Source organism: Ooceraea biroi, chromosome 9 (genome assembly GCF_003672135.1).
Source record: "Ooceraea biroi isolate clonal line C1 chromosome 9, Obir_v5.4, whole genome shotgun sequence".
In the NCBI taxonomy this organism is placed as follows: Eukaryota; Metazoa; Arthropoda; class Insecta; order Hymenoptera; family Formicidae; genus Ooceraea; species Ooceraea biroi.
The window spans coordinates 2,898,768-2,914,013 of NC_039514.1; the positions used below are offsets into that span (position 1 = coordinate 2,898,768).

Below are 15,246 nucleotides of genomic sequence, written 5' to 3' on the forward strand. Positions count from 1 at the left end.
TTGTAATCTTGCGAAGAGCACGTATTGTCGAAATTAATTTTAACAGCTTTCAAGAGTATAGTGACAATTCGAATCTTAATCTTCATATTTTATTAAAAAATATTTTATAGTATTTCTTGCAATTAGTTGTTTTATTATCCATCCAAAATGTTAATATATACGTAGCAAATTCTTAAAAAATCATATGTAATTAAACACGTACATAATTTTTTAAGAGACCTTTATAATATTTATATGTATATTGATAAATTGATGAGAAAAGATTCACAATTTAACATTACCCTTCTCGATTTTCTAAATGATTCATCAGTGGTTTTTTGTTCTCCCCAGACGATTGTTTCCGTGACATTAGGTTCTTTATTTATAGAGTTTCATTAAGATAAAGGAAAGTAAAAGGAAGGGTTGCCAACGCCGAATATCGTGCAATTATTTTCACGACGGTCCAGGCGTCTTTCTTCACCCCCTTCGAAGCGTTAGAGGCCGTCAAGCGCGAGAATGCGATGCAAATAAAGCCGTCAAATAAATCTCGATATCGATCTGCAGTCATTTGCCAGAAATGAATTTCGAAACCCTTTCTCGCGGCCAAACGTTATTTTATACGCATTTCTTTATATATTTTAAGTAAGTATTTCACAATATAGTAACACAATACATAACAAAATACAACTATAAATTAATCATACTAATGCGATTGCTTCACTTTAAATCAATAGAATGCATTTTAGTTTAGATTAACATATTGAAAAAGTCCTGTTCAACGTTGGCAACTTTTTCCTTTATTTTATCAATTATATTATTGGGATGTAACAAAAGTTCGTAGCGTTATTTTAGTGAAATTCCAAGACACAAAATTATTATATATATGCATAAATATTTATTCAACTACATACGCGTCGTCTTGTTCTACTAACATTTGCCATGTTTGTGGTAATTTCATGATTCCAGAAACACACACACACATTCTTTTTTCATTAAAATATTAAACAACACTACGGACTTTTGTTACAATTTAATATATTATTATATTATAACATGATTACTCTCTTCTATTTAATAAAGATAGAATGTCAATCTTTATCTATCTTTTGATAATCTCTAATCATATGCTCATCTTTGGTTGTGCAAAATCGTCAAGTTTTACGAAATGAACGTCATGAAACGAGAGCCTTTCGCCACTGTGGCGAGTAAGTCGCGTGCATCGATTGCTAAACGGCTCTCACGACACCTCCAACAGTGACAGAAGTGTTTCGGTTCGCGCGCGGCGTAAAGTTTTCATTTGTCTCAAGTTGCGAATGGGTTCGGCGATTGTTCAGCGCGCGCGCTGGGTCAGGTTGCGCGGACGTAGGTGTTGAAATTGAATGCGGACGAGAAGAGCGGCTCACGAGAAAGGGCGCACGCGGGAGACCGTTGAAGTGGAGGTGACGTGAAGGCCGGACCCGGACCCGTCAACCGTATCTTCGGGCGAACATTGGTCAGCACTACGCTAGGTATACACCCCGCAACACGCGGACGCCTTTCCCTTGTACCGGCGTGTGTATCTACCATCAACCGGAGAGAAATAGCGAAGGGGGAAATACGTGCCGTGTCCATTGTGCCGTGAACTTTGAAACAACTTTCGGGAAAAGAGTTCCGTGTGCGCGCAGCCACCTACGAGAATCAGAGAACCGTAACTTTCAACGTGGCCGCGATCGCTCGGCCGCAAAAATTCACGACGTTGCTTTAGGAACGACATCGAATCATTGCCAAGTTCCGTACGTGAATGCTGAAGAACTATATATGAGATACATATTGCTTCGTGAACTTGCCGATCTTTTGAGCAAAGACTTACTCAAGATTAAGAAAAACAATTTTTAAAGACACGTATGGAAGGGCAATTTTGCAACATTACAGATAGAGGAAAAGATGACAATGTAATTTGTATTAATTGTTGTGAAAAAGCTAATTTTTATATTTCGTCTTCGATGTAAAAGTATCGAAGAAACGTGACGAGTGAGCGAGGAGAGTGTCGCAGAAACGAGTAGAAAAAGTTTTGTCGCACGATACCTTAGTACGTCACAGGCTCACGAGACGGCAGCACTGCACGGCACATCGGTGCTCTCACGCACGCGATCATAAAACATTTTTAATAAAAATGTCTTCTCAATTTTTTCAACAATCCCTTTCTCTCGGAAAGACCGAGATATGCCTAATTTTTAATTGTTGTAGAAAAACTTTATCTTACTAATAAAACATCAAAGTCGATATTATTATATTTTCCAAGATATATTTTTAGGGGTTGTTCGCATCTCATATAACGCGCTTTTTTATACAAAACATTATCATGCATATTGGGAATTTCCTATTACGGTTGCACCGTTTGAAGGGAAACTGATTCTGAAATCGGCAAGCACGAAGCATGAAGTCCCGATAAGTCATTTCGAAATAATGGTAGGTGGGTGTTATGCGAGTTTAAGGTCTCGGCCGGTCCTCGTACGAGGGCGAAGGTGGCGGACGACAGTTTAGGGGTGTAAGACGGGCTGACCTCGGGTTGTGACCCCCATTTATACTCTATTACCACTACATTAGTCTCCACTGCGGGGATTTATGATCCTTGTTCGAGTTCAGGTTGACCGAAACTTTCGACGAATCGACCGGAAGCATGTGACGTTAATAGAGAAGGCGTCGATACGACATTTTGTAACGATTCAGCATTCACGGTACCAAATACGTTCAAGTGTGAATAAAGAGTAGTCTGAACTGTGATTTTGTCGCGATATCATATTTTTTATAAATGAGATATAGAGAACTATTGCTCCAAGATAATCTAATCCTCTAAACAGAGAATGTAATATTTTTTTAATATGCTTTATGTAACATACAGGACTTGGAATTGTATCTTAAATCTAAAAACTACAAAAAAAAATAATAGTCTTGCTGTACGTACTTCCTTAAAGTGCATCAGGATGGAGATTGGATTTTCTTCAGGGGATGATTCATCCAGTACAATCAATATATTCTTATTTTCCTGCTTCGTCGTCCGCGCCACTTTCTCCCCCCGTAATTTTTAATTACTACTATCTGGAGGGTATATCGCCCTGAAATATTTCTCCTCGCGTCTCATTCCGGAATCACACGCCGATATAAATTACTGCTAGCCAGCCAGCGACTTTATCTTCTTTATCTACCAAGTATTTTAGCGGTTATTTTTTCCGGTGAGCCGGGCCACTTCCGGCCGCCCATTACCCGCTCCGGGGGGCGTCGCCAGAAATGGAATTAGCTACTTTAAACGAGAAAATTTTTAATTATTCCTTATCGAAAAGTAATCTACCCGCGGCCCGTAACGGGGGCGCGTTTTCGTGCGAGAGGATGCCGGGAGGTTAACGCTAAGTCTCGTAACTCACCGTCTTCACTTGCAACGGTTTCGTGCAGTGCATGATCTCGCGATCTGTGCGTTTCTCTTCTCCTTCGCTTTTGCGATCTCTTTACCGCGGAAAAAAGCGCAAGCATGCGTATGAACTGATTGCCGCAAATAATTTGTAATAAAAGAACTCTTGCGTGTTATGTAAGATACGAAACTTTCAAAACTTGACTTTAGACTTTCAGAACTTGAAAATCCAATCTCAAACGACAAAATAACGATTTATATCCACGGAAAAAGGACTATTGATATATGACAATCTTTCATCGAAATTACAGATCGACTGAACAGTATATAAGATAAGTAAAAGAAGAAGAAACTTCAAGCACGGTCCCTTAAGGGCGGATCGAGTGGTATCAGTAGTGCAGAGGATCCGCATCTACATAATTCAGCACGTTTGATGGAACTCGAGGAGACAAGGGGACTTATTAGTTTGGGAGAACGATAAAGAAAGAACTTATTACTTATCCACGCTGTTCCATCGTCATCTGCCTCTCGAGGAATATTCGTCAGGGATGCTTATGCCTCTGTCAAAGAGACGGAGAAGAGGCTCGAGCGTTCGAGAGAGAGCTGTCAATTTTCGCCTAACTGTATTGAGAGGCGCTGATAGGTTCGCATCAAATATTCACGACTTCGACAGGCCCTTACAACGTTATTCCGCCAGTCGTTTGCGTGCCGTCGAATAATAGCGGATGTCAGGACACACGAAATGGGGGAACACGACAAATTCTTTATGCCTGTCACTTATTGATTTTCGTGATGCTCATCTGCGTTGCCTATCATCTACTTTAAAGACATCATCAAACGTATTGATCAATAAGTATGGTTCAAAATTCATTTAGTTACCTAAATGAACAGTCACTAAATGAATTTTGAACTATAATAACACTACAAGATCGTTCTTTTTACACGTTCCGAGTTTCATAAAAGAAGAATTTGTGTAATGTACATTATTCAAGAAAAAAATAACATTGCTAAATAGGGTATTGTTTGCGATAGTAAAGGAAAGTTAGGTATAATTCATCATCAATGGAATGCACATTGGGAGCATTATATCGCGAATATTTTCATTTTTCGTAGCGACGCGACGTGACATTCGCGCTGAGAAATAGAAGAAATCGACACCAAGATGAAGACCTCCTCGCTCCATCCATTCCTGAGACGTTTCGTTCCTTTTCATGGCACTCCTTCTATCGTCAGCGGTGCTCTCCAGGCGCTCCTGGGAACCACGAGGACGGAGGCAAGAAGAAGAAAGTTTATAAAATATTTAAAAGTACGGAAACGTCTCCTATCGCCCGCGGCAATAAATTTCCACTTACATTTTATTTTCGTTTCGTTCGTAACGCTCGCTCGAGAACGGAGAGCGGTGCACGAACGATGGGCAGGAATGGAGAAAAAGAAACTGCAAAAAGAGGAAGGGGGAGATGTAAGGTGACTGAAATGCTGGAGGGGAACATTGAGGAACGTCTTGACGACGATGGCCGTTCTTTGTGCGTGAGAGTAACTGTATCCGTCGTGATAACGCGACCACTGAAATAAGTATCGCTTCTTTTTACCGTCATTCTTAATTATTAAGAATATCAACATAAAACTATTACGAATAGAAAATAGGGAAATGTTGAATATCTGAATATCACGAAAATGAAAAGAAAACTTGTGATAAAATGTAGGAATGTATAAAAATACGACGTAATGTTAATTTGTTTCTTCGATCTAGTATAATTTTGCTATCCTATTTCTCCATCTTGCCTACACCATGACGCGTCTTCTTCATTTAAAATTTATGCGACAGCGTTCGGGAACATTTCGTATGCAATAAACAATGAGGACACGAAATTTTCAGCTCGGTCCTCCCAACGGACCCACATCGATTTGCGTCGCATGGGGTATAAGACGTGTCCTCACCCCCTCCTTGCCGAAGACAACTCGGGGACGATGTGTATATTTTCCGGTTGACGATGCGAAACCTATTTAACGGGCGCGAGTCCGGTAATGGGATTCGAACTTGGTACTCTCGGGAGCCATTCAGATCCGCTTGCTCCTTCTTTCACCGCGTCCGTATATACGCCACATGTCAGCCAAAGAGCGGCAAGCTACCGTGATAGATTTGGTAGAACTCGGTTACGCTTCATTGTTATTTCAAGTATATCGACGAAATATTTGTGAAACGCATTGTTCGCATAGTCCGAGAATTTTCGCGTGGATTATAATTTATCTAAAGCAAATCTGTAATTTAGTAATCCGATTACCCTAATTATCTCTATTATCAGCAAATCAACGAGCAAGCCTTTTAGGCAAAGAAAAACAGATATCTATGATGCACTCGAAATATACGTTTCAATCTTATTAACGGAAGAACCTTCGCAACCGTCCGCGGTGGTTTTTGGGACCGACTAATTCCGGATCCGCGGTTTCCTGAGACGCGCAAAACAATACGTGACGTTCAAACGTGGACCAACGATCTCGAGTGGTTTTGGTTACCGCTCGGTTTGTGGTTCATTTGTCGCAAAGGGCCGTCTCTTACCGTCAGAAGGCTATTCAATCCCGCAGCGGCCACTCGTTAGATTAAGTTGATACGCGTTGATACTTTACTAGACATTCTATTTCTATCCTTTTCACGTGGAAAGTCTAGGCAATCTTTTTTGGGAGAGAAATACTACACGAAACTTCCAATTAGTTACTGAACATACAAAACATATGCCGCTTGATTAATGCAGAATACTCCATTATGATATATTACACCGTGATCAAATGACCGCCTAGTCGAGCACACGAGACGATAAAATATACCCTTCCCTCACACTCATCCTTCGGCGATAATTTAGCGGTCAGCGAAGATTTAACGGCAAATTAGCTAATAATTACTGGCAACCTCCGTGCCGGACGTTACCTTAACTCGAATGCGATTGTATTTCTCGGGCGTTCGAGTCCGATAATGGGAATGCAAGAGCGCTGCGAAAGCGCTGACCCGGCCCCATTATCGAAATAGCAATTAGAATAAATCAAAAGTACGCCAACTCGTGCAATCGGTGCGCCGATTCGTAGGGAATTACGGGATACGTTACAATCTTCCCTTCTAATATTTCCGACTGGCCTTATAATTCAGAGAAAAGTTCGGTCCGCTACTAATTTGAACTGAGCCAAAAATATAGAATGTAGTTAGAATCATCGGAAATTTCTATTAGCGTTTTATTCAACTCAGAACTGTCTCACGCATAAATTTTCTCACCATATCCTTCTCATTAAAACAATGTAAATATAATTTTGTAGTCATTAACATGTGATTTCTTAACCGAACCTCGATCGAGCGTACAAATATTAAGTAAGTTCAACGCGTTAAAATATTAAAAGATTTCTGGACTCGAAGTAATCAAGTAAGTAAATTAATGCCATGGTGAACAGTATGGTGAATATTAGAACAACTTTCTGTTCGGATGATGTCACTATTTTATACATGCACGCGGAGACTATGTCCGGCCACGTGGTCCAGTAATCGAATCTCATCCCGAGGGAGAGTAGCGGCCAGTCCCGATCGCGTGACACCTCGTCGTAGCGTTCCAAAGGATAGCGTTTCGGACTCTTTCTTTCAATGCGTTTATAGTTTTCGGATGTCGAAGAACTAGCGACAGAGCCAGCAGGAGGCAGGGGTGTTTCGTAAATCGCCATGAGTGACTTGGTAAGAGGAGTGAGGGAATGAAACAAACGGGGTTGTGCTCGATCTTCTCTATCCAATTACCCCGACCATCGACGCTCTCCAATGGGGACTTCCGGCGACAATACTCCCGGATCTCCCGACTTTTCCCGGTATCGCTTGACCCACTACCCCTCGACTTGAGCCACTTCGCCCTGGGGGTGCTCAACGTCGGGAAGACGTCGCGGCCACCCCCTTCGTGACGCGGCGCAACAACCGAACCAGACACGCGAGCCTACCGCCCGGAAGAGCGATACGTGGAAGACCAACCGGAGGATGGTCCGTCGTCATGACGTCGTTCTCACGGCAGGTGCGGCCGGCTTATGTGCGGCAACGACGACGAGACACCCGGTAGATCCGGGACCTGGGGGACGACTCACGGGAGAGCGGACTCTAGTGAGAATTTGTCGACGTCCTCGTCGCACGACCATGGGATCACGTGTGTACAATATGCCTACGTGTCCCAGGAGCTTTAGCTTTTTCAACGGTGAGTTATTCAAGGAAGCAAGCGTGACAGACTACGAAATTTCAAACGGCGCAGAATTGTGGAATCAGAAAAAACCTAATGTTTGAGTGAATAAACTGTATGAGTTGTAAATCACAGAAAATGTAATAATTATGTTAAAGATTAAAAAAAGATAACATTTTTATTCAATTCTCTCTTATATATCGATATAATATTTTTCTGTACATGTTCTACTCGCGTGTTTTAATTAAAACATTTTCGCCCAAGTATCCATCCGTTTCACTTATGACGGATAAAGTCACAAAATGTCGACGGACCTCGAAAACAAGGTCGCATATTGAGATCCACTGAAGTCCAGTGGCTGTCCGCAAGAATTTGTCCGGTCAAGAGGGACGGGAGCGGTTGGTTTATCAATCCACCCCTTCCTGGATGGCAGATCCGACCGTACGAACGGACGTTAGTGCGGGGTGAGAGAGGAATAGGGCTTGGCTTAGTGCGGTACTGGAAAGCACTTGATCTTAGAGGAACGACCACCTCTATGGACAGCTCAAACTACGCCAACCCAAGCTGGCCCCCTCCCATAGTGGTGGTTTTGCTCGTGCCGAGAGGGTTAAAGGCCGACACGCCAACGAGTTGGGTAAACGCCATTTAATAGAGGACGGTAATGTCATCCGTCCAATTTGTGAACAATTTGGTTCGATGTCTTTTTGTTTGGCCTGCACTCGCGACTCGGGCGCAAAGCGAACTAATTAGCGAGGTGCCGTTCCTCGGAATACATTAATCAAGAGTGGCGAAGGGTACGCGACGATATCGAACGATTTATTTTGCTTCGATTTGCTCGCTTCAATGCGAGGTAAAATAAACTTTTTCTTTCTCGTAATTAGAATTCGCTCGAATAGAGAATTGAGTAAAGTTGAAACATAATTAACTATCAATAGCGTAATATAACAATAATAAAGTCTAATAGAAAATAGAAAAATATTTTAACCAATAAAAATAATTTTATAAATAAAAAATAAATGAATATGCTACAATGGAGATGACGGTCGACGTGACAAAAATCTTTTGTATATATTTTAACTGTAGTTCAATCCCAATTGTGTACACGGTATTTTTTCGCAGTATTTTTTCGAAAGATAAAACATTCGTGGATACAGATACTCCACTAATGATCAAGAATACCCCGTCAAGTTTTGAATATCGCTTCCAACGAGACGCTCGAATAAGAGACGAGACGTTTTCAATGCCTGATTACGACGTCGGACATGGCCGCGTCAATTCATCTCCCGAAGAGAAAGGACTCCCCCGCGATCCGGCCGTGTCAGATATCCTGCCAGGAATCGTTGCTCAGGTGAAGCGCGAAGTCGGAAGCCCTTTTCTATATTATTCGCGATGAATAACGAGACCACTCAGTCATTCCCTCCAATTTAAGTGTAACGAGCCACACCGATACGTTCCTTCTTATTCTTTTTCCGGGTCTCCGTACTCACCCCCACTTACCCAACCCATCTTTTGCCTCTCCCTCTCCCCCAACGTGATGTAATCCCGCACAATCCAGACATTTTTCACCATTACTCGAGCGGGCCGTAGCGATGGCGGGCAAATAATTAATTTCTCACGGAACTAACGAGCACCGCTTTTCTTTTCAAGCCCACGGTGTGTTCTATATCGTAGCTGATTCAAGAAAAAAAAAGAAAAGCGGAAACGTCGTGGAAAGGATGGATGCGAAGACGATCGGGATTGAAGTTTTGTCATATTTAAATCCAACGCATTTCGCAAGAATTTATTGTTCATTACTGGACTCTCAAAATGTCAATATTCCACTCGATTTAATGATCCTGATACGTATGATAATTCCTTACTAGCTGTGCTAACTTGCGATTCCCGATATGGCAGCCCGCAGGACGCGAAACGCTTTAGTTTAGTGTGAATCTCCAAAGTCATTCGCATAATCGAGCTTCTTCCGGGTGGGGGCGCGATACCGTGTTCCTTACGAGGGTGCCAAAGCACCCCGAGGGGTAGTTCGGAGGTCGAAGAAGGTGGTGGGGATTGTTTCACGATAGTTTGGACGATCTATGACCCGAGTTCGCTAAGAGACCACGAAAGGGTGGATTTACTGGTCCGTCCCGCGTTCACACCACACAAATCCAAGTGACCGTCCAGACTCACCCTCCCCTCCCCTCCGTCGTGCGACTTACGTCTACCGAACTATTTCCCCGTCGTCGACCATGAATCGTCACGACGCCCAATGTTCGCCGGAAGCTAACGCTCGCCGGAAGCTAACATCAATCTGCGAACTACGAGCATACCGAGACAACTGTGAAACACTTTTCTGATTGATACGAAATAGCATCACAACACAAACTGTAAAAACTTATAATTCTTTTATTATTAAAATGTTTGTAATTAATAATCACAATAAAATTACCTTTTTTAAAAAAAGTACAAAAAAGCGCCAAGCATACGCGCCCGAAGAACGCGTTCAAAGATGACCTCTATAAAACTAATGATATCAACAAATTTCGCCAATTATAAAAATGAGTATTTATGCAAACCAAAAAATCTATTACATTTATTCTATTTATTACATCTATTATATTTTTATACAACTAAATATTTTAATACATATAAATATTTCAATACAAATAAGTGTTTTTTCAAAATACTTGGCGCTGCTAAACCGATTCAATAATTGTCTTAGTATTTAAATAATCTAAAGATTACAATCATTTCTTTACACTCTAAATTACATAACAACTCGCTGAAATACATATATGTACAAATGTAGTTAAACTTATTCTATGCTTAATTCTAACGTCACACATATACACACACATGCACGCATTCACAAGAGAGAAAGAAAGAGAATGAGGCAATTAACATAATGATTCGGTTTAGCAGCGCCAAGTATTTTGGAAAAACACTTATTTGTATTGAAATATTTATATGTATTAAAATATTTAGTTGTATAAAAATATAATAGATGTAATAAATAGAATAAATGTAATAGATTTTTTGGTTTGCATAAACACTCATTTTTATAATTGGCGAAATTTGTTGATATCATTAGTTTTATAGAGGTCATCTTTGAACGCGTTCTTCGGGCGCGTATGCTTGGCGCTTTTTTGTACCTTGTTTTAAAAAGGAAATTTTATTGTTATTTCACACATTTTGTAGTATCTTTGTAGGCGCACAGTGACCCGTCTTTGTGGGCGCACAGCAACCCGTCTTTATGGACGCGCAGCTACCCGACTTTGTAGCAGTGTGGCTAGACGTGCGTGCGCGCGCGCGTGTGTGTGTCTCAAAATCGTCATATTTCGAATTTTCCATAACTTTATAAATGTTTCTTTGATTTTAATCAACTCTTAACTACCGTGCCATATAAAATGTATTAAGAGATGATTAAAATTAAAGAAATATTTAAACAGTTATGCAAAATTCGAAATGTGACGATATTGATCGATACTGCATTTAGCATTATCGACTCTACATTTACGTGTCATTTCGAGCCATCTAGCGTCGAAATTAGCGAACTTCACATTTTTTCATTCGTTTCTCCGCGAGCCCCTCTTGCCTTCACTTGACAAACAAGGAGAAAACGGAGTATCTTAATCGTAAAATTGTGACATTTCGAACTTTGCATCGCAATATCTCCGCTTGTAGGACACGTAGGAGAAAAATAAAAGCACTTTTCTTATGCAATTCGAACCCAAGCTATCCATTGAGCCTACTTAGAAGTTGATCGGATCAGCCGTTATTGAGATCTAATAATCTGAGTGTCTGCGAAAGCGTCGCTTCGCGTAAAAGAGTCACGGTGCGGTCTCGCCGCGCGTATACTTGGCGTGAGACACTACCGTGTCTCTTGAAATAAACGTTTTTTAACAAAAATGATTTTCGAAAGTTTAATTGAAATTATAAAAGGTATCATTACCCAAAAATACATTCTTATAACATATGCAATAATTAAAATAAGAACGCTTTATAAATCGTAGTTGAGTAAGGAAATTCTAATGTTCTTCCACAGAGATAAAGTCTGATAATGGACCAGAGATTTTCAGTGCTCGATATTCTGAACAGCTCGATCTCAGTCAGCATAAAACGCGACAATACGATGGACGCACGATGGCATTACGGCCCAAATAGCTGATCGCGAAGTCGACGGCACGTCGTTAACGTTGATTTAATCCCGAGCGAGGCGGAAGTCGGGTCTCGCGGCAAGGAGGGACAGCTGCATAAGTAGTTTGTTTGTTATTGCAGATCGTTAATCCGATGTTTAAGCAGCCAGAAAATATTCCGCCCGTGACGATGAGAGCTCGGATGTCTTTTGAAAAGGGCGACGGTGTGCCGGCGCTTAGCATATCGTAAAAGCGTAACTGCGTCTCGAAAAAGCGAGTGGAAGTCAGTCGGGGGGGAAGACGACGGTACACGCGCGTCGTGCGCGCGCGTCGTGTATCGCGCCATAAAGATTACTACCGGCTCGAGAAGCTTTATTGTCACGCGTTATAAATGATGTCCCGTGCGGACGTACGTCAAATATTCAAATGACATTTTTATCCGCGGCTCCTTTCGGGCGGAAGGATTTCGACGGATCGTGCGGAAGGAAACACCCGAATGGACCGGGAACAACAGAACGCTTCTTTATCGAGGAAGACATTAGGCCGTATATACGGTGGTATCAATAAGTGTTTATTCTTCACACAATGTTGCGCAGAATCAATTTTTTACGAGTATTTCAGAATAAGTCGTAATACATCTTCTTGTGTCTCATCTTAGAATTGCTTTAATGATTAACATTTATATTTAACAATCGCGATGTTCGCCACGGCGTAAATTTTTCTCAGAGGATTGCTCTTTCGTCTTCCAGTAGAATTCCTACTTCGGTCGACGCGGCTGAGGGCGGAGCAGTTGATACGGAAATGCGGCGATTTCTCAGGGTATTAAGTGAGCCCGCGACCTTTCATATTAATAACAATAATAGTACACGATGCCGTGCGAGTAAGAGAGAAACGGTCGAAAGGGGGTTGGGCAAGAGAGCGGGGTGTAATCTGGCTGCAAGCGAGGGATGAGGGCAACTTTTGAGGCCAGATACAAATTACACCTCATTTTTATGCCATTTTAATATCGCCACGCGTCATTAAATATCCCTTCGCCCCGCTGCGACCCGCGACTCTACTGTGCAGCCATGGCGTATTCTATATACTTTCGTAATGGCATCTTACGGGGAATGAAATATTCGTACGCACCCATTAGCGTCTCGAAGGCGGAAGCCTGCGAAGCCACAGAAATCGCACGAAGGAAACGTAGCGGCGATGAAAAATCGAGACGATTTTAAAAGCCGTCACTGATGACGCGCTCGAAACGAGGAGAAAGGAGACGAGGATGCTAAAAACGAGCACACTTGTGCTATCGGTATCGGCTCAGACATGCTAGGATTAATAATGCGATTTTACGATTATTCGTAAAATATGAATTCCATCTTTCTTGACGTTACGTTCAATCATCGTTCGATTGAATTACAGAGTCCCAACTGCCCAGAAAAGCTCTGGAATAAAATTATATGCGGTACCAGAAGATCGGAGTGGAGTAAATGCCGCTAATTTCAACGTCCTCATAAAACGCGATTCTATGCTGAGCGCTTTTGCGAGAGATATCGTGACTTTATCGGCGGAAGGAGCTGTTTTTATGCTCGCATCGCAGTCTAAATTATGTTAATTCGCTGAAGGAAGAGGCAAGCGATTCGTGCCAACGGGGGTGCAGGGAATGAATTCGTTCCCCTGAATCATTCCACACTCACCTCACTCCCTCTCTCTCTCTCTCTTCCTCTTTCTGACAACCCTCGATCGTTATAGTATCGTATGCACATCGAACATGTTCATAACTCGCATTTACTGCGACGTCGCTTGGCCCTTTATTCGGTGGATCGACACGCACGACCGTACGCGACGATTTTATACCGGCTTTTACGAGCCGGAGAAGCGTATTTCGAATTGGGACCGCGGGAATTACGGGATCTCGGGAACGCAGTCCTTCCTGCGTCGTACGGACCAGACGGTTTTAACTTTTATCTCGTGACGTTTCTCGTCCCTCAAAGTTCGCTCGTACGCGGTTAACCGACTTTTTCCTCGACTGATACGTACGTATAAAGTTGTGAAAATACAATATCATGCCACGTGATCACAACTTACCACTCTGGACTTCCGGAGTCACCGACGCGTCGAAATCTGTGACAAACAAAATGTGAAAATTAATTCTTTTGAAAGTAGAGCATCGATTTGTATCGAAACAGCTATTATACAATATTTAATTTTTCTGTATCTGATTTACAAGCAGGCATTTCTTTATTCTTCGAGGAGGCAACACGCACGGGTATTAGCATCCGCGTTAACGCTATCAGATACACAGTTAGGAATCCGCGTAATGCACTTTAGAATAAAGCTGCGGAGTAAAGAATTCTTCAGACTGCTCGTTCTCAGAGAGTAAAAGGGTTAACGAGGCGGAAAGGAAAACAGAGCGAAGAAGAATAAACGCATCTCCTCAAAGGGTTGGGAGAGGTACAGTTTCCTAATTTTATTCCGCGAAGTGGACTCTTCACTACCGGCCGAATCGCGAGGGGGTGCATCTTCTGTAAAGGAGTACTCACGCGGGCGGTCTCGAAAAAAAGGGAGAGTTAAAAAAACGTGACGCAAAATTCATACATCTTTCTCTCTCTTTCTTTCTCTCTCCCTTTCGGCATCACGCTCCTTTCCTATTTATTATATTATACCAGCGCGAGAAGCGCGCGCCGGCTTTCCTTATACCTGAATTGAAAATCTCCCTGTACGTGCGAGATATATGCGCACCGGCGGCTCTAAGCAAATCGTGTTATCCTATGCCCGGCCAGTCGGCCATCTCTACGCGGCCCGAGAGGAATTAAAATAAATACATATCTTAATTAAGCCCCGGTGTGCCATGTACTGGGTGGCTGAAAACGCCGGAAAACGAAACGGAGAAAAGGACTCACGATAGGGAGGATGGAAATAGCACATACGATACGAGAAGATATTTTAAAGTTTTATTAAATTAATTGTGTCTTTGCTTTTCGGCAGTATTAAAAATACAGATGAGAATATTACGGTAAAAATATACAGACATAAATTTGCGCGTTTAAGTGATGCATATGGTACATGGCAAATAAATCTCGAGATATATTTTTCATAATTTTTCCTATTTCGAGAGAACAACTAAAAATGATGTCCGATCACCCGGTACATTCGCGTTATACATATGGAATCGTCGCACTCGTTGCTTTATTCCCCTTTATATGCACATTCGAATATCCGCGGGCTGCATCTCAAACTTGATTCTCTCAGTCGGAGCCTCGGCACAGGCAGCGTTAAGAGTTTTCTCGGAGATTCAGTTCGTCCCTCTGCGCGTGTTTCCTACATTTTTTTCTTCCTCCTCGCCGTCGCGTCCACTCGGAAAAATATATTCGACGGGCAAGAGGGATAAAGTGCGACGGGGGAGTGAGGGAGAGGAAGAAAAAAGAGACAAGTCAGCAGCTCGCGATGTGCGCGCGGAGCTTTTTAAGTGGGCGGCGCCGGGTGGCGCAAGAAATTCGGTGAAATTTCGCGCAAAACGGGGAAAGAGCCGCGGGCGTATTGGGTTACGCGAATTCTGAAATCCGAGACTTTATGAATGATAAAGCGCCGAGAG

General features: G+C 42.2%; 1 long non-coding RNA gene across 2 annotated transcripts in view; it reads right to left on the reverse strand.

Moving 5' to 3' along the window:
• LOC105276294 overlaps positions 1 to 15,246 on the reverse strand; it is a 380,772-nt gene that overhangs the window by 307,730 nt on the left and 57,796 nt on the right. For both annotated transcript variants that reach the window (XR_003406934.1, XR_003406933.1), the window contains one exon: positions 13,740 to 13,775. This is a non-coding gene — a long non-coding RNA (uncharacterized LOC105276294). The remainder of the gene's footprint in view (positions 1 to 13,739; positions 13,776 to 15,246) is intronic.